This window comes from Theropithecus gelada, chromosome 5, assembly GCF_003255815.1.
Source record: "Theropithecus gelada isolate Dixy chromosome 5, Tgel_1.0, whole genome shotgun sequence".
In the NCBI taxonomy this organism is placed as follows: Eukaryota; Metazoa; Chordata; class Mammalia; order Primates; family Cercopithecidae; genus Theropithecus; species Theropithecus gelada.
In genome coordinates, this window is record NC_037672.1 from 171,334,412 (window position 1) to 171,353,933 (window position 19,522).

The 19,522-nt window shown below is 37.3% G+C and overlaps 1 long non-coding RNA gene across 1 annotated transcript; it reads right to left on the reverse strand.

The window, feature by feature from the left end:
- Positions 1-120: 120 nt before the first annotated feature.
- On the reverse strand, positions 121-18,222 carry LOC112625402. Its single transcript, XR_003119582.1, has 3 exons — positions 17,080-18,222; positions 14,042-14,177; positions 121-1,063 (listed from the first exon to the last, which is right to left on the reverse strand). It is a non-coding gene; the product is annotated as an uncharacterized LOC112625402 (long non-coding RNA).
- Positions 18,223-19,522: the final 1,300 nt, after the last annotated feature.

The following is a 19,522-nucleotide window of genomic DNA, read 5'->3' on the forward strand; positions in this document are numbered from 1 at the left end:
GAGATTACAGGCATGTGCCACTGTGCCCAGCTGGCATTTATTTTCTTAAAGAAAAAAAAATTTTAAATACTTGGGGGAAATGGGAGTTGAGCAAAAGATTGAGACTAACAGCAGAATAAATCATTTTTATATCTTTTTTGCCTGTTTCCAAGGGAGACACTGAGAAAGGTGGCTGGCTGGGCAGGGAAGGAGTGTATGAGGAGACTGTGTAAAATGTGTCTTGTCGTGTTGTTGGTAAGCTGCTAAGCAAATGTCTTTAACATTAATTTGAAATTAGGTCTTGACAAAATGTTGAGAAAGTAAGACAGGAAGATAGATGTTTAAGGATGATAATTAAAATTGTAATATGAAGAGTAAACTGAGGGGTCATATTGAAAGGAAATAATAGTAGAAGATAAAAAGAAAACAAGGAACCGAACAAAACTTCAGCTTCTCTAATGGCCTGCACAGAACATAGAACATAGAAGTTTCTGATGAAGGAACTGGCAAAAAAGACAGAAAAGGAACTGCTGGGGTAACATGGGAACATGTTGGGAGAACACCGGTTTGCAGTTTTTGTGGGAGAAGTAGTTTCAAGAAGAAAGAAGTAGTTAATAATGCAAAGTACTCAGGTGAGCACCAGGGAATAAAGGATGGAGAAATATTTTGAATTTTTCAGGACAATATTTAGTGTGAGTAAATTTAGAAGGCGCAAAAACTGAACAGCTGGAATTAAAGCAGAAAATGACCTGTGAGAAGACAGATATTGTCATGGACTGAAGACCAAGGTTACATGGAAAGAGAAATGGACTGGATAGTAGTTGAAAAGATTAGATAGCAAATATGTTTTTCTTTTAAGAAAAGACAAGAAGATTGATTGAGGTCAAAGTGCAACGAGTCAAGGATAGTGACAAGTGGAAGAACAGGAAGAAGTTTGGCAGTGGGTGAGTGAGGCACAAGGGCATCAGCATTGGATTCAGACAAACTGAGTTTGGATCTTGTGTCTGCTACTGACCAGCTGTGTAACCTTGGGCAATTTGCTTCAACTCTGGGTCTCAGATTCCTTATTATAAAGTAAGCTTTTCTAAAAAAAAAATGGTGAAAATTAAAATAGGTAAAACATATTAAAAACTATTACAGAGCTTGCCACAAAGTAATGTTACATTAATAGTAGTCCCAACATATTACTTCTGAAATATTTATGAATAATAAATGTGAGATAGAGAAAAGTGTGAGGAATAGGTTTTTTTAGTAGATAGCAAGGACTGAGGTCTAGAGAAAAGTTAGTACCCCTTCATCCCTTTCCCTCCTCTCAATTTCCACTGCCACTGTCCAGATTCATATTTTCTCCTATGATAGCAACAGCAGTTAGCTTCTCATTGCCTCCAAATTCCCCTCCCCCGCTTTTTTTTCATTGTGAGATGCTTTATTACAGTGAATTAAACTGTTTACCAAATCGTGATCTCTGTAAGGAATGATTTTTTCCCTTTTTAGTTGATATGTAATAACTGTACATATTTATGTGATCTATATATACAAAGTGATATATATGTACAGAGTGATATATCAATACATGTATACAATGTATAGTGATAAAATCAGGATTGCTTGTGTTGTATACATTCAAAATCCTCTCTTCTAGCTTTTAGAACCTATACACTAAACTATTGTTAACCATATTCACCCTACATGTGTTCTAGAAAACACTAGAACTTATCCTCTACTCTACCTGTTTCTTCATATCCATTAACCAACCTCTCCCTATACACACCTCCCCTTACCCTTCCCAGCATCTGATAGCCACAATTCTACTCTCTACTTCTATAAGGTTTTGTGTTTTTTAGCTTTCACATATGACTGAGAACATGCAATATTTATTTTTCTGTACCTGACTTATTTCATTTAATTGCTCCACATTTCTTACATCCAATTTAGCTTCTGCACTTCTCCTAGGAAAATTTCTAAAACTGATCTGATCATGTTTAGATATTCTCATGTTTAAAATCCTTAAAATATCTAAACTCCTGGGCATCACATCTGAGGTGTCCCATGCCCTGTGTCTTTCTTGTGGCCCTTTTTACATGCCAGGAAGCCATGTGTCAGTCACAGGTTTATCATTCCTAATCTAAAAATCTGAAATCCAAAGTGCTCCAAAATCTGAGCCTTCCTGGACTGCGATGTAAGCAAGATATAAACTTCTAATCTGTTGGGCCTTTGCATGTTTGCTTCTATTTGCTGTCACAGCCTAACCTAATATATCTCCCAATAGAAAAAATCCTCCCAAATGTCCCTGATGACCAAATCATGTAGAACACTGAGCAAATTAAATCTTTTTGGTAGATAGCAGTCAGGCCAACCAAATTGGCTAACCTACTAGATCATTTATTGCCATAAAGTCTCCAAATAGACGTAAATCACTTATCTAACAAAATGAAGATAGTGTCATTATACACTGCCTCCCCGGTCCCCACTCCTAAGCAATAATCCTTTTTAAATGAAAGATTTTGTTAAAAAGTGCTCCAAAAATCTGAAACATGACAAGTGGAAAATTCCACATGTAAGTACTTAATACAAAGTTGGTTTCGTGTACAAAATTATTAAAACACATAAGATTATTTTCAGGCTATATTTATAATATGTATATGAAACAAATAAATTTTGTGGTTAGACTTAGGTCCTAGCCCCAAGATATCTCATTATGTACATGCAAATACTACGAAATCCCCCCAAAATTCTGAAATCTGAAAATACTTCTAGTCCTAAGCATTTTGGATAAGGGACACTCACATGCATAGCCTATAAATAAGAATGTTTTTGCAAAATTATTTGGATGATGGTTTATCTCAAATTTAACTTCTTTTTTGCTAAGAATTATGTTTTTTATAACACAAATCACTGTGATGACAGAAATACATAGCTAATGTAAGTGAGAGTAAATAATGTCCTGAACACAGAAGCTGAGAAATGCATATAAAAATCAGAAGATTCGGGAGATGTTGACTGGGTAAGCAGCCCTTTTCTGGTTTTATAATACACCACATATAATGTTCCATAGATATTTTAAATTCAAAATGGAATTTTAATGTAAAATATGAGAACATTCTTCTCCAAAAACCCATTATCAATATATTTCTGTTATATAAAAAGATAATCACAACCTATGGGAAATCTCACCATCCTATTAAAATTTTCCATCTTCTCTTGAACACATATCTCATATTTATCTCTACTTTTCTTTGGTCAGCGTGTATTGCGCATGTACTTTGGGTGGCGCTGTGCTGCATCAGCTGGAAGGGATCCAGAGAAAAAGACACAGTCCTCTTTGAAGACACCCAGAGACAGTAAGCTCCTTATGATCCTGTGATTGGTGTTTCCATGGTAGAGATCTGATAGCTGCATAAGAAAACAGTTGAAGAAAGTGGGAGGGCAAAGATACTTAGAGGAGGGAGTATCAAATGTCAAAGGCCTGAAGACATGGAGAGTGGGTATGTTTGAAATGACACATGGCTTCCTAGCATGTAGAGAGCTGTATTTGATTTAGCTTTTCAAACAAAGTTCTCTTAAAATAAAAACAAATGCAACACACTGATGCCAAGTTAAGAGAGGTGATTATTCCTTTAACACAATTAGAAGTGTTGATTGTTGAATATTTACTCAGAAGCAGGCATCTCTTATTGTCTACACGCACAGCCTCTGTAATCAGACTGCTTGGGCTTGAATCCAGCTCTACCATCTACTAGCTCTGTGACCTTTGGATAGTTAGTTACTTAATTTCTCTGAATCTCAGCTTCCTCATCAGTAAAATGAGGATAATAACAACACCTATTTCATAAAGTTGTTGTGAAGACTGTACTAAGTTAGATACAGGTCAAGTGCTTAGACCAGTGACTGGCACATAGCAAATGTTACATAAATGCTATTATCATTAAGCAGTATACATATATAATTGCATTTATTATTCACAACCAAGCTGTGAGGTAGTTATTATTGTGGTCATTTTACAGATGAGAAAAACATGTTTAAGGAGTTTGGGGAATCTGGTCAAGGTCACTTATCTAGAAAATGAAGGAGGAGGCTTTGACTCAAGGTGTGACTGACTCCTATTACTTCTTTTTTGAAAATTAAACTCTTAATTTTGAGATAACTGTAGCTGAGCAATACATTTAGCCCTGTCTGAATGGTGATTTATTTAAGAAATAGAAGTTGAAAATAGACTGAAATCAGCACTCATGAGCAAACATATATTTTCCCATACCCTAGTGTCTGTCAGCTCAGTTCTGACCTGTTAGGCCAGGCTAGTCTTAAATTCATTTTTCCTTCATCCCATGCACAGTGGTGAGACATTCCAAGAAGTACTCACTCACAGGCCCAGGCTCAGATTAGGCAGGCCAGTCACTCACCTGATAGACATGTTTACTGAATTTTAAAATAATCACATATAAATCAATACAAAAATCAGATTTTTCTTTGTTGAAACAAACAAACAACAACAAAAAATCACTGCTGGCGTAAGACGGTTACTGCTAGTAATGGGGTCTGGGGGCTTGTCTTAGCTTTGCTACCACAAGCTACAATAGAGGAGCTGACTATTTTTAAATAGCTACTGTGTTTCTGGTCTTTTATAAGTTATTTCATTTAGTTTTTTGCTAACCCTGCACGATTAAGTAGTATTACCTTCATTTTACTGATGAAGAAAATGAGCCTCATGCAAGACAAGTGACTGATACCAGAATTTAGCAACAAATTTGGGTACGCATCCAAGTCACATGGCTCCAAAGCCTTTGCTTTGTCTACTCCACTGAATTCTCTTAGATCTATATTCAAATGCTGTCTCATCCTCTTTGCTAACTGTATGATCTTTTGGTGATTACGTAACCTCCCTTATCCTGTTTCCTGAGCTGTCAAAAGGGGAACAAATTGACATTCCTTGAAGCACCCAGTACAATGCCTGGCACAAATTTGGTGATCAATGAAATATTCTTATTAAGTTTCTTCCTTAATATTCATATTTATTTCTGGATTAAGAGATGCTTAGTTGAAAATGGAGAAAGAACGATGATACAGATAGATTTTCGACTCCAGAATATGGTGAGATATTTCTAACTTTTCTTGGTGTATTAGTTTCCTAGGGCTGCTATAACAAAATACCATAGACTTGGTGACTTAAACAACAGAAATCTATTTTCTCACAATTCCTGAGGCTGGAAGTCCAAGATCAAGGTGTTGGCAGGTTTGGTTTCTTCAGGTCTCTCTTGTTGGCTTTCAGATGGTCACTTTCTCACTGTGTCCTCACAAGGCTTTTTCTCTGTGAATGTGTGTTCATGTGTGTGTGCGAATTTCCTCTTCTTATAAAGTCACTAGCCAGATTGGATTACAGTCCACGTGGCCTTATTTTAACTTAGTCACCTCTTTAAGGGCTCTAATTTCAAATACAGCCACATTCTCAGGTATTAGGCTGTAGGGCTTCAATGTAAGGATTTGTGGGGGGACACACAATTCAGCCCACAACACATAGATTTTCCAATCTGGAAACGGAATTCTGTTTTTTGACAAAACTGTATTGGGGAAACTGACAGATGGATGCATTAAGGATTGAGCCAGTCTTGTGATATGTACTTAACAGAACATCACACATGCCTGCAAACGGCAAGTACAGAAAGGCCATTCAGTTCAGTAATGGGAGAAGAATCTAATGGTCAAAGTTATTCAGTTGCCAAATGGTCACGTGGTGGTAATCTGTGACACAGAGAAAGAGGAAAAGAAATTCATCACTTACAGGTGGACCTGAAGACTGAGGAAGAAGAACTTTTGAGGCATTTCTACACATGTGTTCCAATATTGGGTGGTATCAGTCATAAACAACTACTCTAAAGTAACTTCTACTTAACATGTTGTGCTCATATAATTGTACAATTTATTCAACAAATGTTTTTTGGCCGCCACAGATATGTCCTGTGCTAGGGCATGAGTACATGCAGTAAATAAAACAAATGATCTTACCTCCATGGAGCTTGTAGCCTCATTGGGGGTGCAGACAATAATTTGGTCACAGGCAGATATATGGCAGCCCATGTCAGAGGGGCTTAACATGGTGAGGGGGAAGAGGCAAGTCTCCTGTAGGAAGTGCTGTTTCTCCTGAAGTCTGAAAAATGTTTATGGGTAAAACAGAAGTTAGGAGAAGGGAAGAAGAGGTAGTGCAAACAGAGGGAGCTGAAGATTCTAGCGTCCAGGAGAAAGGGAGAATGCTGTGTATCTGAACAATTAAAAGAAAGGCTAGAACATGGGATGCTGATGAGGGATGAGGAAATGGCAGAAGATGAGGCTGGAGAAGAAGGAAGGAGGCACACCACTACGAACATTTTAAGCCATAAAATGGACTTCATATTTCACTCTCAGACAATGGGAAGTCACTGAATGGCTTTAAAACCTAGAGAGACCTCTATGTTTTGGGTGTTTGAAAGATTATCTTGGTTTAACTCGGAGAATGAATTGTAGTCAGGGGCAATGGAACCACAGCAACTGTATTTTGCCTGTTTTATTGTTATAGGATCTAGGATGTTGGGAAGAAACAAAGAAATTCAGGCGTCCCTCCTGAGAACAGAAAGGGAGTAGAGTGTTCCATCATGATGCTAATCACGAGAATTGACTTGACAGGACAGAATCATGGGAAAGAACGTCAGTGAGACTTCTGGTGACAATCACCCACTCATATCTGCATTTTCCATTTTCGCGTTTGTCATACTTTTCATAATAATGAAAGCAAATATGTTGTGTATAACACTGGATGTCAGCTTATACATTTGGCTTTTAAATTTGGGGAAGGAAACCTCTTTGCACTTGATTGAGGAGTTTCATCTTTGCAATGTATTTATTCTTTCTGAACTTTTGGGTAGTGTCCTTGTATTAGTCTGTTTTCATGCTGTTGATAAAGACATACCTAAGATGGGGTAATTTATACAGAAAAAGAGGTTTAATGGACTCACAGTTCCATGTGGCTGAGGAAGCCTCGCAATCATGGCAGAAGGCAAAAGGCATGTCTTACGTGGCGGCAGAAAAGAGAGAATGAGAGCCAAGAGAAAAGGGAAACCCCTTATGAAATCATCAGATCTCCTGAGACTTATTCACTACCATGAGAACAGTATGGGGGAAACCGCCCCCATGATTCAATTATATCCCACTGGGTCCCTCTCACAACGCGTGGGAATTATAGGAACTGCAATTCAAGATTATATTTGGGTGGGGACACAGCCAAATCATATCAGTCCTAGAAAATTCTTTGGGACAAACTCCTTTTACTTTTTGGCAATTTAACCCTCCTGGTCATGAACGAATTGTCAGATTAGCTTTTCCTAATTTCACATTATGATGGGGAGAAGGAAATGCAAGTTTTCTGCACTTAAAAGATTCCACATACTGTTTGGACCCTCCCATGCATAGTGGGGAGAATAAGTTTCTTCATTCTGTGATTATTCAAATAGGCGGTCTTATCAGACAGGAGACCCTCTGGAGGGTACTAGCAAAACTGACCTAAACCTCAGAGCACTCGAGTGAACAACTGAAGTCCTCTGTGGAGAAATGATGTAGAGTCGTGAATGGGAATATGTTGCTCATGGGTCATTAGTGATTTGAGTGTCTTTTTAGCTGGTGTCAAAACAGGTCCTATTCCTCAGTACCTGGTGTCAAGAGAAGACAACTTTCAGAAGCCCATTGCCTAGACTTGGAGGAGGCTCTTAACATGGTTTTTTTTTTTTTTTTTTTTTCCATGTTTCATAAATTCTTAGGATTTTTTAAATTTAATATCCTTTATGAACTAAGGTCAACAAAACTTTAATCAGTGAATATATTTTTGGTTCTGAGAGTTAGAACACTCCTTCTTTTAAAAACAAAAAAAAATTTTAGAATTTTGTTTTTAAATATATCTGGACATATCAAGACAACTGGTTATCAGCTTTTCAATTGAATCCTGACACTGAAATTGTCTTTTTAAACTTACTTTTGTGTAACTATCCTGGATCACTGGCACTCTGCTCTGGAATTAAATTTCCCTGATTTCTGTCAACTTTTTGAATCTGCAACGGTGGGAGCATATAATACACTGTATGAGTAACTGCACAAGTTATTGTTAGAAAAATTCCTACTGATGATAATCCTTATGAGTTTTATCTGTAACCGTGCAAGTAACCTAAGTATCTTATGGAATTAGAGGCAATAGTCTGTTTTACAAAGAGTAGGAGAGAGAGAGACAGAGAAAGAGGTAGAGACCAAGACCAATATCAGGAGAGGAAGAAGGAGAGAGACAGAGAAAGGGACGCGGAGGGAAGAAAGGAAGGAAGAAAGAAAACGTTAGCATACTTTTCCAAGAATAGGCATCTCAGTGTCTCGCCCAAAAATCAAGGTCTTCCTCTGCTCAGAAGCACAGAAACCGTCCAGGAGGGGAAGCTCTAAGTAACGGTAATAATAGAAAGTGATTGACTTGACAGTGAGAGAAGACCAGGTATGTTCCCGGAGACCCACTGTGAACGAAAATTCAGTTTTTGCACAGTTTCACTCTGTGGAGAGAATACAGCACTATTACAAAACTTCTTTGAAAGAAAAGACACTTTGGGAATTGGCCTCATCTGTTTTTCGTAGGCAGTTCAGATACGAATAAAGGAAAGAAGAAAACATCTCCTTCCTTATTCTCCATCTGCGTATCTCACTATTTCTCATCCTCCTTACAGACACTCAGCTGGAAGTTCACAGATCCAGTTTCTTCTAGATTGTTCCTCAATCTTGTGGGTAATTTTAGGCAAAATATGCAAATTTCTTGTTTGGTATAAGGTTTTTCTTTCTCCTACTAAAACAAAAATGTTTCCGCTACAAACTATTTAAATACTTTGTAGGGATTTTGTCAGGATTAATGAGGCAACAGACAGTCACAGATGACTACACTTATTTCAAGAATGCATTATTATAGTATGTCTATTTGGCATTACATTGATTTTGTTTCAGGTCATTAGCTTATTAATTTCCACTAGACAGTAGAGCTGCTGTGTCTTGTTATTTTTGGAGTTAAAATGGTGTAATATTCTCAGAGAGCTAGACATCAACTTAGCAAACTAGAACTAGAGAATAATTTATTCTTTGCTACCATAGATGTTAATTATTTACCACAAGACAGAGCTGCGCAAGAAGAAATCTCAGAACTTTAGTGTGGATAAAGACTTTGCTTTTTGTGGTCTGTTTCGATCCCTTTATTTTATAGATAAGTAGATTAAAACAATTAAGTGTCTCTCCTATGTCACACAGTTGTTATTGATTGGGTTATACTTAGGGGCTAGATCAAGTATTCCCAGGGAGTACATTTTGTACTGAACATAGCTATCTTTGTGAAGAGAAAAATAACAAGATTTATAGGTACTGAAAGTTACCCAGAAATCTCACATTAGTCTAGGAAGAGGTATGTATTATGATGTTCAGGGTTACTGTGGCTTGATATAATTAAACAGATGTATATTATTAGTCTAGAGTCTTCAAAATAATGATAATGGTGATGATGACAATGATGATAGTTAGCATTTTTTAAAGGCTTACTCTGCAACAGGTATTATACCTAGAGGTTTATACGCATTATCTCATTTATTTCCTAAAATGTTGCAATGAGGTTTCTTCTTCTAATCTACAGAAGAAGAAACTGAAGCTTACAGATATTTGGTAAATTGTTCCAACTTCATTCTGTAAGTATATGTGAGATCTGACCAACATGATGCCACCCTATGCCTTGTCACAGTATTATTCTGCTATACGTTTGAGAATCTGCCAAATTTTCTTAGGCTCATTATCCATTACTATCATTTTCTGATTTGTGGTGGAATGAATAATATTTCTAGAAGAAATATTTGCAATATTTAAGCAAATTTTATAATTTTTATACTAGGAATAAGATCTTGGACTTAATGTAACTATATGTTTAGGTGGTGCTAAGTAACAAGACTTTCTGCACTGAGTTTTAAAATGAAGAATGGGAAGGAAAGCTCTTCCTAAATAAAGCAGGAAACACAGATATCAGCTTACCACTTGTAACCAGCAGTGAATTTCTTAATCCTTTTCAAATCAGTTATATACAACTTAAGAATAAGCAATAATGTTTTTTACAGAATGTTCTCATGACGGTTAAATGTTAAGATGTATGTGAAGTTTATAGCACAGTATTAGAAAGATCATCAAATCTTAGTTGATCTCAGTGAGTTCCTGCAAAAATAGGACTCATTTTGAGAGACTTGACTTCAGCAAAATGTTTAGAGGAAAGGGGAAATAACTAGATAAAATTTAAACCCAGATGCTTTGGAAGGGTTTTCTTGTAACTCTTAAATGAAAGCAAAAGAAAACTGATTACACAATATGAGTGTCAGTGATGAGTAAAATGAAATGTAGATCGAACCATAAGTAGATAAACATGATCTCAACATTATGTTTAATGAGTTAGTGAGATGGCAGTCAGAACTGGAATATGGCAGGATAAGTCTATCCATTATATTAAATAAACGTATCTGAATGTGGGCACAAGGAAGTTGAAAGCATATGCACAAATGAAAGACAAAAATCTAAAGGAGAAAGTGGGTCAACACAAAAGGATCAAGAGAAATGTGAAATTATTATTTATCTGTAGTACCTATAAAAGTCTAGCTTTGATAAATCAGTACACTCAATTTAGTTCAACTTAAACGTAATGATCCCACTTATAGTCAAGGTCTGGTGCTGGGTGGCAGGAATTAAAAGAAACATAAGAAGAAATAAGTCCTGACTTTAAACAATTTATTATCTGGTGAATGTGAGTAGAGCGAGTGAGTGACATGTGGCACAGAATGAAAGCTTTATCTGATAAGGGTGGTATATTTTTTCTATTTTCTACTGAAAGAACAAAACATGTGAAAAATATCTGATTTACATTGTCCATTTTGAGTGTCTGAAGATAGATGAGGCAACAAAGGTATGACTCTGTGTTGAATTTTAATCCAAAAAGAAGAACTGATTTGTAAAATAATTTTGACATCTCAGTATGCCTATTGAATAAAGAGGGAAATGCTGGGATTATTATTAGCCTTTCCAACCTGAGATTATGGAAAGTTCACAGAAAGTATGAGAGCTATATCATGACTACAGATCAATATAAATATCTATGAAAATATTTGTGAGACTTACAATAAAGTTCTACTTCCCAAATAAAATGTTCAATATTATAAACAGGAATTTGAAAGATGTTCTAAAGAAGCAAACAGGGAAAACAGGAATAATTCCTGGTCAGGTGGTAGATATGCTTAAATATGCTTAAATTTACTTATTATTTGACGAAGGCTACGATGCAGTCTACCCACACCAGTAGGGCAGCTCCTATTGTTGATAGCTGGCATCTCTTCTGATTATTTATTGCCTGTGCTGTACCAGTTAATGCTTGGAATATCAGCTCTGTGTTCAACAGATATGTATTTGATATCTAGTATGTGACTGGGTCAGTAACAGGCCCTAAGGGAACAGTACTATTTTCATCTTCATCGTGCTCACTTTCCAGTTGAAGGAGGTAGAAAAAGTAATTATTGCAGGTAGTGATAAGTGAAACAAAACTAACAACACATGATTGGGGTAGAGTGATATGAATGGGGGAGAAGGAAGGATTCCATGAGATGAGCTGTGAAAGGAGGCTTCTAAGGAAGCAACACTGGAGTTGAGAAGGGAATAAGAAAGACCCAACTACCTGGAGATTGGTAGAAGAATGAAAAGAAATGCATAAGATTTGAAGAAGAGTTTATGAAGGTGAAGGCTTCCATGAACTGATATTTCTACGTCATGGGGAGGGTAATAAAAATGCTCTTTAAAATATGTTAAACAAGATATCTATATCTATGTCTACATGAAGGTGGAGAGGAGACAGAATAGCTGATGCAACAGATGACAGTGAATAATCGAGTATCTACAGCTTCTACAATGATCATCAAACCAGGTTCTTCCTGCCCAATTGCAGCAAGTCAATCACTGAGATAATGGGTTTTGAAAAAGAGAAGGACTATTCATGAGGTAGCCAGTGAGGAGGTGGAAGAACAGGTCTCAACTCCACCTCCCTGAAGATAAGGCTTAGGGGTATTTATGGGTTATACAAGAAGGGTCATCTAAGACATGAGAAAAGGTGATTGCCAGTGGGGGAAAAATGAAGCAATCAGTGATCTATGCAAACATAGTTGGGATTTATGGCATTTCATAGGACATATTTGCAGAAAATGATGGTATTATGATCTGAGGGTGGAATTTTTGGTCCTCTGATGTCAAAATGCTCTCCGGCATTTACACAGGCCCAGCTGAAGAGTCAACCAGTTTGAACTGGTCAGAAGCTGCCCCACATTCCTGAAAAACAACTGAAGTGACCATTACCATGGTGATTTATAAATGTTCAATTTATTATGCAGCTAATGAAGGTTAAGTTTCAGTGTTTAGTGGTGCAGCCTTCACTTACTGTGGCCTTCAGTTTCATGAAAAAAAAAAAAAAAAAGAAAAAGAAGAAAAAAAGCAGGTAACCAAAAGCAAGCAGGGCATGCTAAACTTGGCAGACCTAATCAGATGAACCCTCTGTTTCTCAGTGCTATTTTGTTTATAATCTTCTTTACCCAGGAGAACACTATTTGAACTAGAAAGAACAAAGCAAGAGTGGTCTGAAATCACAAGGGGTTCAGAAGAATGAAAAAGATGACCTGGATACTTTTAGAATGAGTAATAATTATTAATCCCAACAAATGACATTCTTCAGTGTCTAAGCATTTTCTTTTGTGATTAAAGAGCTGCTGTGAACAAACTTGGAGGAGAATGTGATGGGTACCAGAGACCAGAAATTTACAAATGGCTATGTTTTCAAAAGACAGGTCAAGATGGTTAGGGGGAGTGGGGCTAGGGAAGAGGTTATCATATATAAATTCCAGAAATTGTACTGAGGTGACGTTGATATCCATCTGCAGCACAATTCTATGCTTAAATAAATATTGAACCAATTATTTTTGAGCTCTTAGTAAGGCAAGGTGGTTACCACTAGGAGCCAGCATGGGTTCAATAAGAATTTCTCATGCTAAACTAACCTCTTTTTTGATATAATTTCCAGCCTTTAAAGTGAAGTAGACAAAACAATTCTAGATTTGAGTAAGCCATATGAAGAAACTATCTGGTGAAATAACTTGCTTTTTAAAGTTAACATTTTGAAATCGAATCTAAAAAAACAAAAAGTTGATCTTATAGAAGTAGAGAGTAGAGCAGTGGTTACTGACACTGGGGAGAAAATGAGAGATTGGGAGGATGGGGAGAAGTTGGTCAACAGATACAGAGTTCCAAGAAGATAGAAAAGGTTCTGGTGTGCTTTTGCATAATAGGGTGAAGATAGTTAACAGTAAGGTATTGTATATTATAAAATACCTTGAAGAGAGGTTTTGGAATGTTCTCACTACAAAGAAATGAAAAATGCATGAGGCGATGAATATGCTAGCTACCCTAATTTGATTATTATACAACATCTACATGTATCAAAACATCAAATTGTATCCATGTGTCGATTAAAAAATAGAAAACAATATAATTATGTAGTCTACACGGAAAACATAAATGACTAAATGTTTATTGGGATTCACAGAATATTGCCAAAATATTAATTACTTTGCTAACCATATGAAACAAAAGGCTCACATTTAAATATATAAATAAGTTGATCTTAGTTGTATTTATATAATAATTATTGTGATCCATAATAAACCATACATATTTTGCTAATTTTATTATTTTTGTCCATGACAAGTGAAGTTATTATTATTATAAAATTTAGCACATAAATTAAAATGTATTTGTTATCCTATTAATAGTATTATTTTAAATGACAAAACTGTATTCCATATCTATTCCAATATGCCAAAATTTCATAAGTTAATTTATCAATATCTGTTTTTGGACATGTAGATTTTTGCATTTGTGACACTTTTTTGAAGTTTTCTAGTTATGTCCTTAGGTTAAATTCCTAAAAGTAAAATTTCTGAGTTATGAGGATATGCCAAATTACCTTCCAAAAATGTGATAATCACTGGATGCAGTGGCTCATGCTTGTAATCTCAGTGCTTTGGGAAGCTGAGGTGAGAGGATGGTCCTGAGGCTTAGAGTTAGAGACCAGGCATGGGCAACATAGTGAGACTCTGTCTCTACAAAATAAATTTAAAAATTAACTGGGTATGTTACTGTGCACCTCTAGTTCCAGTTACTTGGGAAGCTGAGACAGGATATCTGCTTGAGCCCAGTAGTTCGTGGCTGCAGTGAGCTGTGATCACACCTCTGCACTCTAGCCAGGGCAACAGAGTGAGACCCTGACTCCAAAATCAAAAAGAAAAAAGCAGAAACGAGATTCCAATGTATACTCCCACCAATTAATTTGAAGGTGACCATATCCCTTCTAACTATCAAATACTGTCACTCACTTACATCTTTGCCAAATGTGGGTAAGAAAAACATTAAATAGTTGTTTTTATTTAAATGCACGTATCTTTTTTTTTTTTTTTTTGAGACTGAGTCTGGCTCTGTCGCCCAGGCTGGAGTGCGGTGGCCGGATCTCAGCTCACTGCAAGCTCCGCCTCCCGGGTTCACGCCATTCTCCTGCCTCAGCCTCCCGAGTAGCTGGGACCACAGGCGCCCGCCACTTCGCCCGGCTAGTTTTTTTTTTTTTGTATTTTTTAGTAGAGACGGGGTTTCACCGTGTTAGCCAGGATGGTCTCGATCTCCTGACCTCGTGATCCGCCCGTCTCGGCCTCCCAAAGTGCTGGGATTACAGGCTTGAGCCACCGCGCCCGGCCAAATGCTTGTATCTTTATTGTTAGTAAGGTTGAATATTTTTCATATACTTAGTGCTCACTTATAGTATTTTTATTTGGTTATCAAATCATTTGCTTATCCATTTTTAATATTTTAAAATATTTTTATTTTGTATGAGAGTTATTAGAGCTATGGAAGAACACTTACATTATAGAAGTGCATCCTGAAAAAATTATGCATTAAATGACATGATGTCTGGAATTGTAAGTAAAATCACCTAGCAATGTGGCAGAGGCTGATGAAACAAGAAAGACTATGAAATGGTATAATGATGGAAGACTGGGGAAGGGATTCTAGAGTTTCATAATACATCCCTCTCCATTTGTGTCTACATACAAAATGTCCATTACAAAAGGTAGACTATGTCCTCGTAAAAGTAATTTTATATGTTGCAAGTGTAGGAAGAAACTTTCAGTTTCAAGAGTTTCAGATGTCAAATTGTATACTTCAACTATGCCATTTTATTTGTAATAATCCAAAACCAGAAACAGCCTAAATGTCCATTAACAGATAAATGGAGTGACAACATCCATAGAACAGAATGTGACTCCACAAGAAAAGAATGAACTATTCACATAAGCAACATTAATGAATATTAAAATAATTATGCCGCATGAAGAAAACAAGAATAATAAAAAACACTTTGCAATTAAAATAATATAAAATTCTAGAAAATATTAAACTAATTTATTTTGAAAAAAGGTAAATCAAGGGTTGTCTGGAGGGCAAATGAGAGCAGGGAACGATTTTTAGAAAGGTGTACAGGAGTAATGGATGTTTGGATGTGTTCATTAGCATGATTTTGACAGTTTCCTGAGTTTATCGGTACATGGAAAGTACCTAAATTGTACACTTTTCTGTTTTTTTTTTAAGAGACAGTGTCTCACTCTGTTGCCTAGGCTGTAGTGCAAGGCTGTGATCATAGCTCACTACAGTGTTGAACTCCTGGGCTCAAGGGATTCTCCATCCAAGTCTCTGAAGCTGGGACTAAAGGCAAGCTCCACCAAGGGGAGCTAATATTCTTAAATTTTTTTATAGAGATGAAGGTCTTGGTGTATCACCCGGGCTGATAATCAACTCAACTATACACCTTAAATATGTGTAGTTTATAGCAAGCCGATTACGTTTCAATAGAAGTTAAAAATGACTTATAAGTCTGGATCTACTTTTTAAAGGAAAACATAAGGTTTTGCAACCCTATAGTGACTCCACCATGCCTTTGGAAAGTCAGCCCGCATCAGTGGGAGGAAATATTGGTGAGCAATAAACATCATTTCTATATGAGTCAACAGAAATGTTAGAAGGGTGACAAAAACCACATCGCTGGACTATGAGATCTCTCATTTCTCTATTTTCATTTTCTTGACTGTGCAGCAATGGCCTTGAGGTCATGACAGGAGTAAACAAAACCTTATTTGCTCTGACAGTGATGTCAGTTCCAGGAAAAATACCAGCATGGAGTGCACCCACTCATGCTCATAGCCACAGCCATTGAAACACCTATGGAGACACTGCAGAGGTGATGCCATTCTCAACCTTGATGCAGTCTCCTCCAGACCTCATTAATCACACTCAGTGTTTCTGCACCAGTTATGGTTTCAGCCTGGCCTCTTACAAGTGACACCAGAAACTTGAGTTTTGGACATCCAGGCACATGGTTCCTCTGCAGTGCCTGGAGTCTTCTTAGGGGTGCTAGGAGTTATGTGACATCCCCGAGAAAAAGGGATTCATCCTTCTCCCCAGAGTCCTACAGGATGTCACAACAACTTCCCCATCCTCAGGACGAACTCTGAGCCTACAAAGAAATCCTGGCATTCAGGCCACAAATTAGGATCACAAAGTGAAATACTCTTTCCTGGGTGGGCTTTGGCAGCAAAGCAAATTAGACCAAAATTGGAAGAAGGAAAAATGATTTGCGAATTGCCGGTAATACTCAGGCTAGATCAATCTTCTTAGACAAGATTGTGTCAGGATCATGCCTTAACTAGTCAGAGAGGAAGGAATGACATTCCCCTAAGGGCACAGACTATTCGTGATTTTCTCCAGGGAATGAGACAACAGAAACATCTGCTTTCTTTTGTTACACTGAGGTGACTAATACACACTATGGGGAATCTGTCAGGTGGTAGAGGTGACATGGTTTATGCCACGGAAACTGGCAGTGACCTAAATCTGGCAAGGGTCCTGTCCTGCACAGGTTAGAAAGTACAATGTAGCTCCTTAAAGCTTCCCACTTACCTGGAATTTTTGGGGAACTTCTCCACTGTGGATGTTCAGATGTATGGGATTTGATGCCTCCTTTACATTCACAGAGATTTTCCCCCTGAGTTGTTATACTGAATATGGAAGCCTTTCTCCAGTGTGGATTCTCCAGTGTTGAATAAGTCCAGGACTTTGTTGAAGGGATTTCCCATATTTACACATTCATAGGGCTTTGCTCCAGTGTGAACTCTCTGTGATTAACAAGGATGGAGCTCTGGCTAAAGGATATCCTATATTCACCATACACATGAGGCCTAACTCTAGTGTGAATTCTCTAGTGTTCAATGAAGCCAGAGCTTTGGCTAAAGAAATTCTCCACATTCAACATACTCATAAGTCTTTCTCCAGCATGATTATCCAGTGACAAATGAGAGTGGAGTTTTGGCTAAATAATTTCCCACATTTGCCACACTCCTAAGGCCTTTTCTCCATTGTGAATTCCCTGATGTTGAGCTAGTTTGTATTTGTACCTGAAAGCTTTCCTGGTTCACTGCACTTGTAATGACCTTTTCTGCTGTGAAAGGCCTCCCTACATTTGGTGCTGCTGTGTGACTTCAATCCAGTTGTGAGTAGCCTGTGTTGGAGAAGGCACAGTTGCCAAGAAAATCCTTCCCAACTTTCCCACAGGTGAAGTGCCTTCCTGACACTTAAAATCTGCAGCCTTTCTCAGAGAAAGCGTTGTCCACATCTCCATTCCATTGTGTTCCTTCTAGTGCTGGTGCACGTTTGCACTAAACCAGAATTGTTTCCCACATGCCTCACAAGTGTACCATTTCTGCCCAGACAGCGTTCCTTGGTGATCAGCCAGGTACAGAATGTCCCTTATGACCAGAACACACTTCTCACAGGGATGAGCCTTCTGGATGAATGGACCTAGCTGTGACACTTTCTACTGAAACACTCCACGGAGGATGTCTGCTCTCCCTTTGCTCCACACCAACAACCTGGTACGGTTATACATGCAAAATTCTCCGCATCACGTGGCACAACTCTCTCTGAGGCTCACCAAGGAAACTCTATTCCTTTCAGAAGTCATTAAAGGTCGACTATGTTCACAAAGATCATACTGAGATGGCTTCTCTTTCTGTAGGTAGAGCGAGCCGGGACTTGCAGGTGACCAAGAAGGGGGATCGGAGAACCGGAATCGTCTCCCCTGGCTCTCCGGAAGTGGAAGCGGAGTCATTGCTGGTTGGTGCCAGCCCTCAGACTCGCTTCTTTGCAGTAAAGCCTCCCCACACACCTTCCCACACTCATCACCTTGAGCCAGACTCGGTGTCCAGTGAATATGACCATCTCCTGCCCATTTTCTAATGAGTGTTTTCATTAATGATTTATAAGAATGTGGTGGGTAAATCTATGGGCTTTGAAGCTAGTGAATCAACTTGGTTTCAGAATCCGGCACTGCTACTTGCTATGTGAATTTAAGCAAGTTATTTCACCTTTCAGAGTGTCAGTTCCCTCATGTATACAAGGAAGATAAAAAATAATGTATACAAGAGTACTGGAGTAATTAATACATGAAGGACTACATGTAAAGCCGTTAGCATGATGTTTGACACATTAAGCATCCAATAAATATTAGTTGCTTGCAGAATTATTAGTAAAAGAGATTGTTTCTGAAGGCCATTCCAATTCTTAAATTTTATAATACCACACTTGAGGCCACCTGAAGTATGTGTATAAAATGTGTACATTTTAGCGATTTTTTTTTTCAATTCCCAAATTAGAGGTGTAGAGAAATCCTAGTAAGGACTCCAAGTTTGTAGACCTGTCAAAGATATGAAAATGAAAGAATAGCTTATTTCAATAAAGCCATTTTACATACCTTGTGTGCTTGTTTTTAACAACCATAAAAATTGGAAAGACCATTAAGGAACTGAAAAACTAGAAGGTAAATACTACAGTTTCCTTAATTTAAAGAGCAATCGTTTTTAATTCTGATTCACCTAAGAAGGCATTTAACATGTAGGGCTTTCTGTATTTACATGTATTATATTATTAAATCCTCACAACAATTATTTGCAGTCATCATTATTATTACTATGCCCATATACTATGTTAATGTGGAAACTGAGGCTCACAAAGCTTAATTAAATTGCCTTAAGTTCCTAAAATTAATAAATGTATTTTGGGTTTGAACCTGTCTTCTGACTGCAAAATTCATGATATTTCACTACACTATTTTCATTCAGCCTAACCTAGTCAGCCATGACCACATGGTGGTGTTTAAAGAAACATAAAAACTAAAGAAATAAAAACAAATTTTAAAGTTTTAAATCGTCTTTCACTTTGAAAGAAATCTAGCTCACATGTACCTTAAAAGATAAAAAAAAAAGTACAATGGTAAAATGGAAATCTTTTAGAGAAAAAATTACATAAGCTGATTGTCAGTTAAGGATCCTGAACTGGCCTTTGTACT